This window comes from Mustela nigripes, chromosome 13 (assembly GCF_022355385.1).
Source record: "Mustela nigripes isolate SB6536 chromosome 13, MUSNIG.SB6536, whole genome shotgun sequence".
In the NCBI taxonomy this organism is placed as follows: Eukaryota; Metazoa; Chordata; class Mammalia; order Carnivora; family Mustelidae; genus Mustela; species Mustela nigripes.
In genome coordinates this window covers 39,651,827-39,671,653 of record NC_081569.1, presented here as the reverse complement: position 1 = coordinate 39,671,653, position 19,827 = coordinate 39,651,827, and the positions used below count along the sequence as shown (strand labels likewise).

At 37.9% G+C, this 19,827-nt stretch overlaps 1 protein-coding gene across 3 annotated transcripts in view; it reads left to right on the top strand.

Annotated features, from left to right (window-relative positions):
• Positions 1–14,833: 14,833 nt before the first annotated feature.
• BNIP2 (BCL2 interacting protein 2) overlaps positions 14,834–19,827 on the top strand; it is a 26,716-nt gene continuing 21,722 nt past the window's right edge. For 2 of the 3 annotated variants that reach the window (XM_059372045.1, XM_059372044.1), the window contains exon 1: positions 14,835–15,071. The gene's annotated coding sequence lies outside the window, so the exon portion shown is untranslated. Of the gene's footprint in view, positions 15,072–19,827 lie in introns of all 3 variants that reach the window. The other variant, XM_059372046.1, reaches the window with a different exon arrangement.

Genomic DNA, 19,827 nt, shown 5'->3' with positions numbered 1-19,827 from the left:
GTCCTACAGCCACAAGGAATTGAATGGAGCCACATAAGGCCCCAGATGGGAAAACAGCTCAACCAAAACCTTGATCCCCACTTTGTGAGACCCTAAGCATAGAACCCAATCAAACTGTGTCTAGACTCCTGACCTACAGAACTGTGGACTAATAAGAGAGTATTGTTTTAAGCCACTAAATTTGTGGTAATTTGTTATGTTAACAACAGAATACTGTTTTATGTAGATTAGTTTAATGGCCATAAGTAGGTCTGATCCTAGTAGAAAGAATCCAGAAGTCATCACACCAGTTAGAAATTGCTACAATAATCTAGGATGAGATGTTAAGGCCTGGACTGAAGTGTTCACAGTCAAATGAGGAAGAAGAAACTAGTAACAGATTGTGAAGGAAGAATCCAGTAGACCTGGTATCCACAGAAAAACATACAGGAATGGTAAACTGCTATAGCAATGATAACTGAATAATTCATTGGGAATCAATCATGAACCTCCTTTTGATATCTTTCTTGTGACTCTGTTGGATTACTATTGAAGTATTCCATTTGATTTTTGTGTGTGTTTGTATTAGGTTTTCAACTAGGAGACAAGATCCTTATGGACAGAATCATTTGAACTTCACTGAACTGACCCATGGGATCCAATGTTAAAAATATGAAAAGATTTCATTAAATTATAAGGCACTTCACTGCATACCTGTCAGATTGGCTCAAATCAGAGCAGACTGACAATACCAAGAAGGGTGCAGAGCAACTGTAACTGACATGCATCGCAGGGGGAATGAAAGGTGGTGTAGCTACTTTGGAAAACAGCTTGGCAGTTTCTCATAAAGTTAAAAATAGACTTACCATACAACCCAGAAACCATTCTTGGGTATTTAACTCCTCCAAAATAAAGACATATATACACACAAAGCCCTATACTTAAATGTTAGTAGCAGCTTTATTCAAAATCACCAAAAAATGGAAACAACTCAAGTACCCATCAATTAATGGATAAATTATCGTATAGCCATACAATGGAATAATACTCAGCAATAAAAGAGAACCAACTACTGATACATACAACAACATAGATAAATCTCAAAAAGCATTGTGCTAGAAGAAAGAAGCCGTACTCGAAAGACAACATGCTGTCTGCTACCATTTATATGACATTCTCAAATGGCAAAACTATTGGGACAAGATGTAGGAGGTCAATGATTGCCAGGTGGCAGGGTAAGGTCAGGGAAAAGGGAACTTCTCAGGATAATATAAATATTCTATGTCTTGTTTGTGGTGGTATTTTCTCTTTCTTTCTTTCTTTCTTTCTTTCTTTCTTTTTTTTTTTTAAAGATGTATGTATTTATTTTAGGGGCAAGGGGCAGAGAGAGAGGGAGACAGAACCCCAAGCAGACTTCCTACTGAGTGCAGAGTCCAATGTGGGGCTCAATCTCATGACCCTGAGATCATGACCAGAAACCAAGAGTCAGAAACTCAACTAACTGTACCACCCAGGTGCCCCTGTGGTGGTATTTTCAAGTTTATATACATTTTTCGAAATGTATGGATCTATACATCTAAATGGGGTAAATTCTAATATGTGTAAATCACAAATAAAGCTTTGCTTGACCTTCGCTTTTTATCAGTCTCCCTTTGATCACGGATCCTAACAGCTCAGGATGATAAAGAGGTCTAAAAGCAAAGAGGACCTGCCAAACCCAGAGAGCATATTTATGCAAATGTACACCAGGGCTTCCAATATGTTTTTAGCACCACGTGGTAGCATTCCTCCCTCCTCTACTCTCCCTGGTGCCATGTAACAACAGCTGCTTAAACCCAGAAAGAGTTCAGAACTACTCCAAATACAGGACCCTGAGCGATGTTACCTCTACGTTCCATAACTCAGAGAGGTCTCTTTCTGCCTATAGACATACACCGGTATCTGTGACAGGTCAAGTCTTAGGAAGGCCCGTGTAGCTTTCCCATGTTCATACTCCTACTGATGTACATGCAGACATAACTGGTAACTTCCTATCTTATTTGCCCTGACTTGAATGTAATTTCTGTATAAAGAGAGAGAGTGGACTATTCTAAAGTTCGTCTCTAATCTTAGGGAAAAGGAGGACTATTTACCTTGTTCTCTTCTTAACATTTCACACTCAAGCACACAAAACTTCTCCAGGTGCCCAAGTGACACTGTGGAGGAAAGCATGTCAAATGAGATTGGTGTCAGGTTGGAGCAGAAAGGAACAATAGTACTAGTCTTAGCAAAAACATCAAAGCTAACAGGTTATTAGAAATGAAAGCAGGGGAGCCTGGCTGTTTCTTGATAGAACATGTGACCCTTGATCTTGGGGTTGTAAGTTTGAGCCCCTACGCTGGGTGTAGAGACTACTTTAAAAAAAAAAAAAGCTATTTTTTAAGAAAATAAAAGCACGGAGCACCTGGGTGGCTCAGTGGGTTAAAGCGTCTGCCTTCGGCGCAGGTCATGATCCCAGGGTCCTGGGATTGAGCCCCGCATCAGGCTCCCTGCTCGGCAGGGAGCCTGCTTCCCCCCCCCCTCTTTCTGTCTCCCTCTCTGCCTAATTGTGATCTCTGTCTGTCAAACAAACAAACAAATAAATAAATAAATAAAATTTTAAAAAAGAAAGAAAATAAAAGCAAAAGAGTTCTATTTGAACATGTGGCACCTTACATGTTCAGAGAGAGGCAGGCATTTCCCTTCTGCTATGTTGGTTGTCTTGGGTTTCATCTTTAAATTTAAGACAGGGGTATAATTTTTTTAAATGATTATACACTGTTCCCTTTGAGAATAAGAAATTTGAATTTAAAATTAACAATATTTCCAATATGTTAAAAATTAACTACTTCCCATGTTCAATATTTTCTTAAATAACGATTGTATATAACAGGCCATTCTGAAGTGTAATAAACGATGTCTTCTAAATTCTACTAATGGCACACATTACTTATGACCCTTTCTATAGCAATAGCCAATAAAAAAGATTATATTTTCAGTATATACATATCATTTTGAAGACTCTAACATTCAGAAGTGAGTCAATTTATTTAATTTATGGGAAGATGAAAACCATTCTAGGAATAACATTTTATGAGTCTACTCTCATCAATATCTGATACTTTAAATTTTCTTTTTAAACATCTCCATTTTCCATTGTCATGTTTGAATTACTTTTATTATTGTATTTTACCTATTTCAGTGTCTACTTCTTTTCTTCTATAAATGAATTCACCAGTTGAAGTCAAAATGAGCCTAGAAACCCTTGAGATTTAGAATACCCTTGAATTACCATAAATCATGCCATTAAGAAAAATCAGATACTGCTCTCTCTGCTAAGAATTATGGTTACATTTTTCTTATCATTAGATTTGACTTACTAAAAATAATCTTTTAACAGCAATAAGAATGGAAGTAACATACTAAAAATGGGCTATTCTTATTTTATCAATTTAAAATTTCTAAACAATTTGAATGCTGGTGCGACTGTATTTCCATCATTCCCTCTGCTTGTTTTGCTTAAGGAAAAAATATGCCCATTGGAAATATACATGGAACAGAATCTATACATAAATATATATAAAATGAAAATATATACATATATGCATATCAGCAGGCAGAACTGTAAAATGACTCAGTAAGACCTATAGTACTGGAGATGCTTCAAATACCAGTGATTAGAAATTTATCAGAGGTTTTTTTTTTTTAATTTAGAGAACAGCATAATTAATTTCAGATAAGTCTTTATCTGAAGGCTGGTCAATTAGTCTGGTCAATTAGTCCATGAAAACTTTCTTCTGGTTTTTCATTCATCAGTTATGCTGTCCCATTTGGCATTTTATAACAAATTAGAAGAATAAATCCAATTTGTTATGATCCAAGCATTGTGTTTACAGTGTCTAATTTAAACCCCAGATTGAAAGACCCACACATTTGCCTTCTATTTGAATGGATGTTGAGAAAAAATGAGAGAGGAAAAAGAAATATGACTTTGTTTCATAAAAACTAAATATCATCGAAAAAGTTAGTTTATTATCTATGATTAAATATTTGACCCTCATAAAGAAATTGCATGATATGCTTTTGAATCACTTTCTATCATTAATTGCATTAAACCTTCAAGCTTTCACTCTCATAATTCTTTTCAATTCCCACTCATTCCTTCAATGAATTATTCCCTTTAACTAGTTCAGTTTAATTATCATGTTCACTTTCCCAAACTGAATTGTGTACTCTTCATTATAAATTTTGTATTTCCATAGAATAAATAAAATTATTATTGCCCTGGTAGCCTAAATATGTTACAAGAGTAGATATTAAATGTGTTGCAGAATTTTTAGGATTAGACATCAAAGACAGGAATTGACACCAAGTTTTAAGAATTTTATGGTAAAGTTTTGTGATGCTATACTCTGGTCCCAATTCATGGCTGAGAAACTTAGAGCAAAATAACCTGAGATGCAGATCAACAAATAAGTAACCAAGCCTGACATAAATGCCTTGTTTCTTATGAACATGTCTCACCTCACCTATAAGATGGTCAGCTTTTCTGGGACAGAGCCAAAGTAACTCGCCCCACATCTAGCATATGCCTAGTAAATATTAGGGAATAAATGTTTGAATTGTTTTTTTAAAACCAATGAATCTTTGCCACATATGTTTATTTAGCCCAGAATGTAGTGTTCTGCCATTAAAGATGTACCCCTACTAAGTTATGTGCACATCTTATGACTTCTACCCAAGTCTCACTAATCAACTACATTCAGGGGTGCCTCATTGGCTCAGTTGGTAGGGCATATGACTCTTGATCTTGGGGTCGTGGGCTTGAGCCCCATGGTGGGGATAGAGCCTACTTTAAAAAATCAAAAAATAAAATCTTTAAAAACAAACCAATTAATTTCATTTTCTATTAATCCCCTGAGTTTTTTTCTTCAATATACCTATCATGGGGGACTGAGAATGCTTTTGCTGCCCTTTTCTTAGATTTTATGTCACTCTTCACAATACCGTACAAAACAGAACATTTTTTTTTAGAAAACTTTTGTGCCTGACTTACTCTTTTTGCTTTGACATGAAATTTCACGTTTTGTGCTAGTAGAAAGAAATAAAAATTATTTTAAATGTGCGAATGAAATGGAGACCAACAAAAACTGTTCTCTGCATTGGATAATAGAGTTTTAATGTATTTCTGCTGTCGGTTTGGTGTATTTGTGTGATAATTTTATGTGACAGTGTAATTAAATTGTAAAACAATTCCCATTTCCTATGTATTTTATCTATTTATCATCATTTATTTCTTTACCTTCTTTTTCTGCAATAAATATTATTGTAAGGAGAGTTAAATAAGTTAAACCAATGCAATTACTTTTACAGATTGAAATTAACTTCATATATCAATTTGTACACATTTATACAAAGTACCTACAACTTGCCCGATATAAATAAATGTGTTTATTGCAGTATATTTATGATGTCACTGTGGTTTCCATGTTTGCCTTCCTTTTGAATGATGATCTATATGTTTAAACTTGACACTTTAACAGTATTTTCAAACAATTTCATTCATTATCAAATAACCATTTATTACACTACGGCAATTTCGTACAATTTACTGAACCCTTTAGACACTCCTAAACAATGATTTATCAACCAATATACAGATTTTAATGCTTATCACAGCAAATATAGACAGTAACATTAAGTAGTGACTTGACAAGAGGTAACTAAATTATCTTTTTAAAAAAATCTTGATGAGTCATGTTTAGTAATAGCCTGTATGCTTTTATAGCTATACTAGAAATTAAGAGAATTATATTAGACTGTTCTATTCTTCATGCAGTAAGATGGCTAATTATAAAACCTGCATAGATGTCAATCATACAACCTCATACATTGATTTTAAAGGCAAGAAAGAAGGAAGGATATTTTAGAAGTTTGGTTGCTGACCTGGTTGGTAGCTTCCTATATCTGTGCTTCCCCATAGATGGGTTAACATTGCTGCTCAGAAAAAGCGCCTCTGGGTGACAAATCTGTAATGATCCGGATGGATCTTGTTGCGTGAAACCAGGGGTTACTTAAAATAATCCCATCCGCCTGCTGCACGCAAAACATATCCAGATCAGTCTCGTGAGGTCTGACCAGACCATCCTCCCTGGAGCAATCCCACAGAAGTTATGTTGTAAAATGTATTGAGGGGAAAATTAAATTTCTCCACCCAAAGGAACCAGGTAGGGGGCAGAATGTTATCTTTGTAGGATCGCGTAGTGGATTCAATGAAGGCTACCGTCCTCAAAGAAGCCAAGAGACAGTTTAGGTTTAAAAACAATTAACAAGGACAGAAAGGGAGGAGAGAGAAATAAGACAAGCTTCCTTTCAAGTAGGATCATTTACATGAAACATTAAACCTGATAAAGGTTTCTGACAGTGTGTGGGAGGGTCTGTATTTCTTTAGTTATCCACATCCAGAATGAATTAATTTGACACTAATTGCAGAAGGATTAAATTTATTCAATCTCTATAGACTCCTCCTTGGCTATTAAAATTAAATGAAGATAAAAATGAATTATTCTTTCCTAGATCAAAAATTAAACACCAAATCAATTTACGAGGACGTGGGGGACAATGGGCAGTGAAGACCACAACCTGTGACTTTTTGTTCTGAAATAAATTGAAATGAGAAGATTATTTTTTGATAGACGTATTAATTTAACAAAAAGATCCCTTATTTCCAAGGCCCCTGGGATACCTTTGGAAAGCATACTCTAGCCTTATATAAGAACCTAAAAACATATCCGTTTCTACTAATACTTTTAAAAAATATATAGCTGTGTCAAGAAATTGGCTTGCTAGAGAAGGTCTTTTTTAACAGTCAAAACCCAAAAAGAATTATTACAATGAAAAAGAGGAACAAGCTTCAAGTTGTCTCCAGATAACTTCAAGACCGCGGATGTCTGTCCCTCCACATCAGGTAAGAACTGAAGCAGAAATTATTAGGAGGAGACAGTCTCATAAACTAAACTGAAGGAACTCCTCATTTTCAGAATGCTCCTTAAACAAAAATGATCACCTCAGGGCAATGCCTGAGACTCCCCGAGACTCATCTCTTTCTTCATCTGCCCTTGTCTCTCCCAGTCTTAGAAAAAACACAGAGCCTACAAGGTGTGGCAGGGAATCCTCAATGGTCGGGTTGGAATTGTAAAGGAAATTTGCTGACTCTGAACTCCTGAGTTCAGGGTGCTATCTATTGTATTTTGCAAACCTGCAAATTATAAATACCCATTTCCCTGGTAAACATTCCGATTCTTTAAAGTATCTTTCCTATCACCTGGCATGGATTTGATGTATGCATTTGGATTGGAGGTTTTTATGTCATTTTTTTTTTTAAGGCAAGACAATAATACGAAAGATGTGTCATTTTCCTGTATTTGTTCTTAAACATCCAGGTGACATTTGAGTGAATTTCTAAAATGTAAGGAGAGGCTAAAACCAGCTTTTGGCAAAATGCTCCAACCACGGTCAAATGAGTCTTTGGTGTACCATATGAATTAGTGACAAGGAAATTGAAGATCTGAGGAAGATAGGGAACTTGCCCAAGGTCACAGAGACTGTAGCCGGCTAAAGACTAGATGGCCGCTCCTAATCCTAGCCTAGTCCCTGGCCTTCCCTTGTAGTGTAAAGTTTATGTGTTCAACGCTCTCTGAAAAATAATTGCTTTTAAAAAAAAATTAAAAAAAAAAAAACAATTGCATTTTAACATGAATCAGTGTTGTAAGCTAATTAAGGAAAGACTAATAATGTAATTTCAGGCATTAGTCATCTTACTAATTCAGATTCGCTCCATACTCTCTCCTATTCCAAACTACACACAAAGCATACCAGGTACAAATTTTAAAATAGTGTTTGTCAGATAGAATAGCATCTTACATTTATATATATATGGAAAGTCCCTCATATTAATGGGTGACCTGCTGAAGAGTTAGTACTCCAAAAGCAAAAAAAAAAAAAAAAAAAATCTAGAATTTTAGAGATTAAGGACCTTATAAAGATGATAATTCATGGCAAACTTCTGTCATTTCATGTCTCCCCATTCCATAAATACCTGAAAGGGGAAAGTGTCCTTCTTTTTCTCAGTAACTATAATTTGGTGCTTTAGCAATTATATAGGGGAAAAAAGTGTTTGTCTTTAAGCATCATTAGGGAGCCATGTAAATGAAAAATAATGTTACAGTATTAATATTTTCTCCTCAGTGGTACAGCCATTCATTAAAAAGAACTGGGGGGGGGGGGCACCTGGATGGCTCAGTGGGTTGAGCCCCTGCCTTTAGCTCAGGTCATGATCTCAGGGTCCTGGGATCATCAGGCTCTCTGCTCAGCGGGGAGCCTACTTCCCCCCTCCCCCTCTTTGCCTGCCTCTCTGCCTGCTTGTGATCTCTGTCTGTCAAATAAATAAAATCTTAAAAAAAAAAAAAAAAAGAATTGGCTTAGTACATTTTAACTGCATTTTTACCCGTGCCATTTTAAAATATCAATAATGATCTAGATTGTCTCACTTGAGGTAGTTACTTTTAGGAAGTAAAATATTTTTGGAAATACATTTGTAGAACATTTAGCCTATTGCCATAGCGAATTAGATGACATCACCTTTTAATTTTTATATTTGTATTAAATTAAAGTGCATACAGAGAGCATTGTTAGCATTTGTTAAATAAAAATGCCTTATACAGAACCATGCTAGCACTTGGCTTTGTTAATTAGAATGCAGTTTCCCAGTGACCCAACGATTGTTTGTATATTTTGAAATACACCTGTTTTGTTTTTGTTTTAAAAGATTTTATTTATTTATTTGACAGATAGAGATCACAAGCAGGCAGAGAGGCAGGCAGAGAGAGAGAGGGAAGCAGGCTCCCTGCTGAGCAGAGAGCCCGATGCTGGGCTCGATCCCAGGACCCTGAGATCATGACCTGAGCCGAAGGCAGAGGATTTAACCCACTGAGCCACCCAGACGCCCTGGTTTTTTGTTTTTTGGTTTTTGTTTTAAGATTTATTTATTTATTTGTCAGAGAGAGAGAGAGGGAGGGAGAGCATGAACAGGAGGAGTGGCAGACCGAGGTAGAAGCAAGTTCCCCACTGAGCAGGGAGCCTGAGGTGGGACTCAATCCCAGGACCCTGGAATCATGACCTGAGCTGAAGGCAGATACTTAACCGACTGAGCCTCCCAGTGTCCCTGAAATACACCTATTTCCTTGAAACAAAAGATTGTATTTTGACTTTAAAAATGCAGAAGAAATGGTAACTGCTTTGGTGAATGACAGTTTTATTATCTAATTTTGTATTAATCTGGTTGCAGGTGTTATAACTGACTACAGAATAGTTCACCTTGGTTAGTAAATTCTCACTTTTATTTACCCAGCTCAGGAAGAATTTCAGAAGCATTATCTCTGGTAAAAATCATCATCATCATCATCATCATCATCATCATCATCAGTAGTCAATCAAACTGCTTTTTTCTAATTGGAGGCTATCACTTATTTGTATGTTTCTAAATATAGATGTCATACTGAGAGAAAGAAGAGTGAAATCTACTTTCCCCTTCAAAATTATCTCTATTTTAGTAATAAACCAAGCATGGGATACTATGTCTCAAGTACTTTTGCAAGAGCATTAATTAAGAAGGGGAGCAGTTTTGGGCGCCTGGGTGGCTCAGTGGGTTAAGCCGCTGCCTTCGGCTCAGGTCATGATCTCAGGGTCCTGGGATCGAGTCCCACATCAGGCTCTCTGCTCAGCAGGGAGCCTGCTTCCTCCTCTCTCTCTGCCTGCCTCTCTGCCTACTTGTGACCTCTCTCTGTCAAATAAATAAATAAAAATCTTTAAAAAAAAAAAAAAAAAAAAAAAGAAGGGGAGCAGTTTTGTTTTTTGTTTTTTGGTTTTTTTTGTAATGACCCCTATTCAGTGTAGATGGGTCTCTGCCATCTTCTTTCGAAATGTCAGCCATGATCTCCAATTTATTGTTGCATTGATATGGCCAAATTTTGGCTTTTTATATGTCAAAGTATATACCCTCAGATACCTTTAAACTCATATTTGTTATTCCTTTTATGACATTGCAGAAACAGCTTCACAGAAGACTTGAATATGGACTCTGAGATTTGTTCACATTTTTAGTTTTAATGAGTAATCTAAGATAGGTCTAGACTCTTCTAACTTATGTTGAATAAAATGCACATCCTCTCTCATCTTCAACAAACATGGCTCACTCCAGATCTGAGCTCTTGCTCTCACATGACTTCTACCCATAACCTATTTCCCTGAATGAGGCGAATACTTAAAGTCCCATGGACAAAAATTCTCTGGCAAATTAGCCTAGTTTTCCTCTTGAATGGCCATAATCTAATTCTGCATGTGGAAATATTTCTTAAAAATGTGTGCTGCTGTTTCCCTCTATGTGCTCTGTGAAATGTGGAAGCATCTTGCAACAGTGATGTGTAATATATGTCTGCAATCCAATTTGATTTTCTGAAATGAAGCACAAATTCTCTCTGGAATAATTTCTTTTACTGGTTCATTGTCGAAAAGAAACTTGTCACCAAGCCAAAGATAAAACTGCTGCTGGGTTTAGTTTCAAATTTTAAAAAGTGAATAAGTGAAAAATATATATACATGCATTTCAGACTCGAGTTATGAATAATTAAATGAATATATAATTGTATCCAGTTTTACCCTCAAGCTCAACCAGCAAAGACATCTTCAGTCCATGTAAAAAGGATACTTCACATTTTTTTCAAAAATTATGAGCAAGCTGCCAAACAACACTGAATTTATATGCTCATAAGCAAGAATAACAATCTGTCTATAAAATTATACAGTGGGGAGTGCAGCATTATTCAAAAGTTTTGTTTAATGTACATTCTGCCTTCTAAAATTTGAATTTACACAAGCATTTTCTTAGTGTTGTCTGAAATGTCTTCTTCATCATCTCTCACCCTACCTCTCTGATCCAACGTTGTAGTGGGGGTGAGAAGCAGATAGACTCAGCACTCTCTAAGTCTGTTTTGGCTGAGTGCTTTTGTTTTGATGTATGAAGTATGGCAAAGTAATGTGAATGATTTTAACACACATACCAAAGTATGTGTGAGTGTTGCCTCCTTCAAAGTGGTTCTCTCAGAACTTGTCCTAATAATGCCATTATTATGAGGGACATCTTTCAATCTCTTCTTTTGAAGCAGTTATAAACAAATAAGTGATTGCTTTTCCATGTTGTTCATTATATTGGCTCTGAATAAATTCTTAGTGTTAAAAAAATATGTCCCCCTTTCGTGTGGTCAGTTTATTTTTGATACTGGCCATTCACACCCATTTATCCTCCCACTGCTGGGGCTCCAGTCATTGGAGAAGAAGGGGCAGTTCCTAGAAGCCTCTGTGCATTTGCATACGCCATTCCCTCTGGCTGGAAGATCTTCCTTGTATTACTAAGCCAGAGATAACCTTCAGAAAGTCTTCCTTGACAGGCCCCACTTCCCCCGGGCCCCCTGCCGGCTGTTTAGCTCCCTTCTATTTAGCTGAACTTTGGAAATTCAAATGTCGCCTCAGTCCACCAAAGGGTTTTGCCATGTTTCTTTGCCCTTCTCCTGACCTAGTCTGAGAGTCCCTTGCAAACAGACACTCTGTCTTTATTATCTGTACCCTTGGGGCCCAATAATGGGACTCATAATATGTTCATTGCAAGTTTGTTCACTGATGGTTTGTGAAGGAATACAAATGTTTGTCAAAATGTTCGTGAATGGATACTTGAATAACATCGGCCACCTGAGATGACCTCTTTGAAAGCAAACTTTCATTTGATTGAGTCCTCCTCAAGTTTAGGAATTACTGGATTATTCCATGAATGATGTTAGGCAAACTCATTTGTCATTTTGGCAAAATCAGATTCCCTACCTCATATCATAAGCAGACAGACAAAATTCCGATTGAATTTAATGTTACTGGTTTTTGAAAAAATGAAACTATAGGGGCACCTGGGTGGCTCGGTCTTTAAGCGTCTGCCTTTGGCTCAAGTCATGATCCCAGGAATCCTGGGCTCCCTGTTCAGCGGGAGGCCTGCTTCTGCCTCTCCCTCCCTCTCCTGCTTGTGTTCCCTCTCTCACAATGTCTCTCTCTACCAAATAAATAAATAAAATCTTAAATTTAAAAAAACTTAAATAAAATCTAAGCAACTATAACTACTTGTCTAATTTTAGGTTGAGGAGGGACTATTTAAACATAACGCTAAAGCCCAAAACCACAAGGAAGAGGTTGATGGTGGTTCTGAGCAAATGTATCACTTTATAGATGGTATGTTCTAAAGGCACATTTTTTCTTCTGAATTCTTTTCCAACTTTTAAGATTCTGAATGTATGTCTATTCAAGGAGTCACACAGAAGAAAACAAGTGATTGTAAAAATACACCGAAGAGTGTCCAAAAAATCTGTAAACACAGGGAAAACTTTTTTTATTAACCTTTTTAAAAAAATTTTTTTAAAGATTTTATTAATTTATTAATTTATTTGAGAGAGACCATGAAAGGGCAGAGGCCAGAGGGAGAAGCAGACTCCCCACCAAGCAGGGAGCCTGGTGTGGGACTTGATCCTGGGACTCCAGGATCATGACCTGAGCCGAAGGCAGTTGCTTAACCAACTGAGCCACCCAGGTGCCCCTTAAAAATATTTTTTTAAAGATTTTATTTATTTATATGAGAGCAAGACAGTGAAAGAGAGCATGAGGGGGAGAAGGTCAGAGGGAGAAGCAGACTCCCTGTGGAGCTGGGAGTCCGAAGTGGGATTCAATCCCGAAACTCGGAAATCATGACCCGAGCCAAAGGCCTAAACAACTGAGTCACCCAGGTGCCCTATTTTTTTTTTATTTTACTTTTTTCAGGCTATCAAATGCATCCATTGCTTACAGGTATTTCACCTAAAAGCTGAAAGAAAATATATGGAGCATCTTATTTGAAAATATAACTACTTTCAAACTGTTGTTTGAAAAATCAGTCTTAGGTTTCTGACTTTTTGGTTTGTAAGTATGGTTTTTAACTATTAAAAAATGGAGCAACCTAAATGTTCAATAAGGAATTGTTAATACATAAATTATCCATAATAAAAATGATGGTGTTGAGGAGTTCAAGATATATTTTTACTGACCTGAAAAGGAGTTCAGGATATATATATTTTTTTTATTTTTTATTTTATTATATTTTAAGTAGGCTCCACACACAGCATGGAGCCCAAGTACTTGAATTCATGACCCTGAGATTAGCCACCCAGGCACCCCGACAATATATTTTTAAATGAAAAAAAAAAGAAAAAAGAAAAAAAACATTATAAACTTTTAGGTACATTATTTTCATAAAGATTATAAACTTTTAGGTACATTATTTTCATTTTTATAAAAACATATACGTTATTTATATTGTTACATGTATACAAAAATCTGAAAGGATATACACAAACATATTAGTAGTTACTATCTTTTTTGCCTCATCTATAGTTTCAAATGTTTCAACAATAAATACGCGTAATTCACGAGATGGGGATAAAAAGACAAATCTAGAATGGATTATTCATAACCAAAGCAAACACTGACCAAACTTACTAAACAATAAAATTTCTGAGATGAAAAAGAAACTAAAGATGGCAAGAAAACAAAAACAAAAACAAAAACAACTATGTATGATTTCAAATGATTTGCTGCCACCTTGTGAGGAATGCTCCTCATTGCAGGACAGAAACAAGCAAAATATGGAAATATGAAAATTCTGCAAGTGAAGATGAAATCGCTTACATATGCATGATCCAAGAAGTTGCTTAGCTAAAGCTCTGTTTATCAGTTTTGTTTTCTAAGCCAGCTATTTAACAAAACTGCTAGAACAGGTGGAAAATAATATCAAACATACATGATTACAATGTGTCAAGCACAGTTCTAGTAGATAGCGCTTTATCTCACAAAAATCCTAGGAAATAGATATCATCTTTACCTGTTTTTAGAGAGGAGACAGACAGTTTAGCCCCCTGCCAACTTTAGTCAATGTTGCCAAAACGGTGTAAACCCGGGAGCTGCGTTTCCGGTCAATGATTTAAATTTTTGAGCTTTCAGTTCCCCCTCAAGCACCCCCCCCCCCATTCTCAAATGCATTGCGCAGAGTTGACTGCTGCCTTTGTCGGTATTAGTGGATAAGAATTCCTAAGAATTCCGAGAGGGATTATTATGTCCTCCAAACTAATCTTAGTTCCTTAAAGCTGGGGAGCAGCATTGTTACTCCAAGTACGATGCACAGAGCTGGGTCCTTCAGTTACCAGTCCAAGGCCAGGCAGGAACAGAAGTTGAGAGTAAGTAACTTTACAGGTAATATATAGCTGTTGACTCTAATGATAAAATGTTTCTAACATTTTTATCTTATCTTACCAGAGCATGGACCACAACTAACTGGTAATTCAAAAAATTAATCTGATCGGCTCCCTACATATAGTCTGGGCAGCACTGTTGTATTCACCCTCGAGAATTTTACAAAATTCTAAGGATTCTTCTGAGGTTTAGTTTCCCAAAATGAGGCTTCGGATATTTTCCCCTCCCGTATCTTCACCCATTTTATCCTATAAAATTGTTTTAATGATCACGAAAGCCAACATTAATAATGTAAAAATATCTCTGAGTCTCACGGGCCAAGAACCAAAGTAGAGAGATACCCAGGTACCAAGGTACCCAGGTGGGATGCGGGCTTGCACTCAGGCGCGTGCGCGGACGCCAGTCCGCGACGGTCAAGGGGGCGGGGCAGAGGCTAGGCGGCTCGGAGAAGCCACGCCTCCATCTCCGCGGGCCGCCGCGCCTGAAGAAGGCCGGGATACTGTCACTTCCGTCGGGGCCGCACTCTGCGTCCGGGTCAGCTGCTGCCGCAGCAGCTGTAGACTGGGGACTGGGCCCGGGTCGCCGCTGCTGTCCGAGGGGAGCGGGCTCCTCTCGGCGCTATCTCCTACGCCCTGGCCGTCAGTCCCACGTCGCCGGCCTGGAGGGGCGAAGAAGACGAGGGAGCCAAGGCTTCCTGCGGGGTGAGTGCGGCCGGGGAAGGCTGGGCACGGCGGGTCTGGGCTGAAAGCAGGCCTGGGGTGGACGTCGGAGGGGTGAGTGCCCCTCGGACAGCCTGAGAGAGGACGCTCAGAGGGTTATCCGACGTAGGGGGCGCCCGGGAACCTGCTCGCGAGGCGCTTCCCGGATCCCCGCCCAGTTTAGGCCCCCGCCCTTGGCTCGGCTCCTGTTTGCCTTTGCTATACTTGTCCGCCCCCCGGCCACCCCTTTTCCGTTTGTGCTGTTGTGCTCTGGATGGAACTTGCCCCCCTCTCGGCCCCGCTGCACACACCCTGGTCTGGGTGCGGTGACCGGCCACTTTGGTCGCGAACGTAAAACCAGCGTCCGTTCTGGTACAGAACAAAGAAACTCGGACGTCTGATGTGCCCTGTACCCTCGGGGAATAGACACGGAAGCGACATTTGTAATGAAGGCTTTAGTAGACTTTTCCTACGTTTAAAAGCCGAGTTCCCGCGTGGATTCAGACATAACTTTTTACTTAATGGTTTGGGGTGTTTGGGGTGTATCTGATGCAGATGGAGATGTACTAGATCAGCTCCTGTTAACTTTATTCGCGTCTACAACGTTGCTTTGAAACTTGCCTTGTCTGCCTGTTGCGGGAGCCCTTTGAGAGCACGGCTTTTGTCGTGTTCATCCCGGCAGTCATAGTGCCTTCCTTAAAGTTAATTGAATGAAGTGTGTGATTGCATTTTAGAGTTGCTTTTTTTCCAGCCTCACCTTTTGATTAGATCTCTATTTCTCTTCATGCCTAGTTTCTTAACCTTTTCAATGAAACATACTCTTTTTCTAAAATTTTATAAGAATTTCTGCAACTTGTAAATAACGTTGATAACTGAAATTACCCAATTTAGTTACCTCCTATACTATCTTCTTGATGAACTCTCACATCTTTTGCTTAGTTCTTGTCATTTTACATTTCTTCTAAACTATTCTCGTTCTTCATAATCTCTTCTATTGCAGCCTAACATTGTTGGGCTTATACAGGAAGTATGACCGGTCCACTTCTGCAAACACGAATCTTGAACTAGATCATAAGTCAGTACCTTTGTGTCCTTTAAGTGTTAGAGGACCTTTGAAGTTAAAGATAACCAAATCTGGCATTACAGGCTTACTCTGTATAAAGTTCCCAGTGAACTGGAAACAGTGTGCTATATTAGAAACAGTCTACATTTAATCTGGGAACCAAGAAGTGATGTCATTTGCCTCATATGTAAAACCGGGATAATAACACCAGTGTTTTTATTGGAAAAACATTGTTTTTGATGTTTTGTTGATTAGAACATATAGGAATGATGAATGTGCAAGTAGTTAGTAAATGTGAAAAGGAAAGTGATTCCCTTCATGGCCTCAGCAGCAAAGCCTGTAGGAGCAGTGATGGAGGAGGGCATCTAAAAAAGGAAGTATATATAGCCAGGACTGAAATATTAACCACGGCTGACAGTGGATTGAAAATTATCTTAAGCTTATATTGTATAAAGCAGAATACTAGTACAGTATGATGATAGTAGTATTCTACAATTACAATTTTATACAACAAATAATATATAACTACAATAAAGTGTCAGAGATCAATATTAGACTTCAATCTTCTTAAAGGTCTTAGAGCTTCTCCAGTATGTTCTGCATACTGATCATAAAAGTACTGTTTGTAGGTGGCATAATTATCCTTTGCTTTATTTTCACAATTTTTTTTTAAAGATTTTATTTATTTACTTGAGAGAGAGACAGTGAGAGAGAGAGCTTGAACGAGGAGAAGGTGAGAGAGAGAAGCAGACTCCCCGTGGAGCTGGGAGTCCGATGCGGGACTCGATCCCGGGACTCCAGGATCATGACCTGAGCCGAAGGCAGTCGTCCAACCAACTGAGCCACCCAGGCGTCCCTATTTTCACAATTTTGAGAAAAGTCAGCAGCATTGTAATTTTTCTCGTATTTTTTGTGTTAACATTTCAGGTAGATTATCTCATTTTGTTCTTTTTTTAAATTGAGGTACAACTGGCATATAACATTATATTGGTTTCAGGTGTACATACAAACAATGATTCGATATTTTTATATATTGGGAAATGATCACCACAGTGAATGTATTTAACATTCATTGGCGCACATTAAAATTTTTTTGTGATGAAAACTTTTAAGAATTATTTTCTTAGCACCTTTCAGATATGTGACACAGTATTAGCTATAATCACCGTGCTATACATTACATCCTTAGAATTTACTTTATAGCTGGTAGTTTGTCCCTTTTGACCCCCTTCACCCATTCGTCCAGCCCCATCCCCTCTGGCAATCACCAGTCTGTTTTCTGCATCTTTGAACTCGGTGTGTGCATGTGTCTGTGTTTTAAGATTCCACATATAAGTGAGACCATATAATATTTGTCTTTCTCTGTCTGACTTAAGATCTGTCTGTCTGCCCTCAAGATCTATATCCATGTTGTCCCATCTGGCAAGATTTCATTCTTTTTATGGCTAAACAATATTCCGTTGTGTGTATATACCACGATTTCTTTATCCATTCGTTTATCAGTAGAAACAGGTTGCCTCCATATCTTGGCTATTGTAAATAATGCTGCAGTGAATATGGGGCTGCATATATCTTTTTGAGATAGTAATTTCTTTTCCTTTAGATAAATACCCAGAAGTGGAATTGCTGGATCATATGGTATTTCTATTTTTAACTTTTTGAGGAACCTCCATACTGTTCTCTGTAGTGGCTTTACCAATTTACATTCTTGTCAACAGTTCACAGGGGCTCCTTTTTCTCTATCATTTGCTCTTCCTTGTCTATTCAAGAATGGTCATTCTAACAGACGTAAGGTGACATCACATTGTGTCATTTCATTCTTTTTTTAAAGATTTTTATTTATTTGACAGAGATCACAAGCAGGCAGAGAGGCTGGCAGAGAGAGAGAGAGGAGGAAGCAGGCTCCCTGTTGGCAGAGAGCCTGATACAGGGCTCCATCCCAGGACCCTGAGATCATGACCTGAGCCGAAGGCAGAGGCTTTGACCCACTGAGCCACCCAGGCGCCCTGTGTCATTTCATTCTTAAAAACCTACATGACCCTGCTCTCAAGGAAACAGTGACAAGTGTTTAAGATTTTTCTGGACGTGTTTGGTGATCTTTGCAAACATATAGACTGGCCTAAAGTATTTTCCTACAGCACTACCAGTGTTGCCAGCCTCATAGAGAAAAGAGAACATAAATATTTACAATGAAGCCCTTTTGTTTAAATGGAGAAGTGAAAGACTTGCCTGGGCATTTGCTTCTGCCATTAGTAAGTGATTTCAGCATAGATGGTGGTTATCAGCACCTATTCCAGCAGCAGGATTAAACAACATAATAGTAAAGTTGCATGTAAGATTACAATTTATAATTTAGACAGTTGTAAATATGATTTTAATATTTAATTTTTGCTTATATTGCTGAGTTGCATAGGGCAATCCTCTTCTTCGTCTTGGTTGAATTTACCACCACATTTCCCTTGGTTGAATTTACCACCACATCTCCCTACTGACACAATTGTGTTAGTAGGTACTCCGTTTTTCTTGATTATTAACTTCACTGAGGGATCAGCAAGTGTTCTGAATTTATCTGAATTGGTGTAAATAATCATGTGGTCTCAGAAACACAAGTATGTTGAGAAATCAAGTAATTCCTGTTGCATTAGGTTATTTTAACAAATGGCATCTTAAAGTGTTATTTCCCCATTCTAATTGACCAGATTTATGAACAAAAAATGGGAAACAGCCACAGTTAATTGTGAGTCAGCATTGTCCTGATTTCCTTCTCAGTGGTTGTGCTTATATTGCTCCTTTCTTGTTTGTTTCCTGTTCTTACAGCTGCTGATGATTAAGCCCTTCCAAGAACAATACTCTCTAAATTGTTTGAACTTTTTGTCTACCTAGTGTATTTTTCGCCTTACAGTCTGTGCTGAGATGGTCAAGAGTGAATCTATCTGTATCTCTCCTAGGTTCTGTTTAACTAGCTTAAATAATTATCCCTGAACTAAATATCCATACCCATGTGCTTTGTGTATTGAAATCACATGCTTCAATACGATTTTGAAGTAAAAGTTTAATAAATCAGTTGAGAGACCTGAAGGACTCAGGCTTTCTATGTTGAGAGGAGTTTTCAAGTGATAGACTTATTCAAGTGGTAGGGGAACTAAAGGACATGGCTTGTCTTATAGAATTTCACAAGTTACATACTTTCTCTTGCAAATAATGAATGATTTTACCAACAGAAATTGATAATTGCATGTGTGTGGGTTGCCCTAAATATTTTCATTACACTTTTTGAGGGTAAAACAACAGGAAGCCTGTTGAATAATGTAGTTGAATAAGAAAAATAAGCCCAAGGGGTAGAGCAAAACAAAGCCTGCTATCCAGTGCCCTATCTTAAAATATTCAGATAACTAACATTTACAGGCTTATGTACCAGACACCATGCGAGGTGTTGGGAATGTAGTGATAGCAACTTTCAATCTCTGCTTTTAATTTTGAGATACTGAATATTTTTCTGTGTATGGAGGGGTATTTTTTTTTTATTTTTTAAAGATTTTATTTATTTATTTGACAGAGACAGAGATCACAAGTAGGCAGAGAGGCAGGCAGGGAGAGAGGAGGAAGCAGGCTCCCTGCTGAGCAGAGAGCCCGATGCGGGGCTCGATCCCAGGACCCTGGGACCATGACCTGAGCCAAAGGCAGAGGCTTTAACCA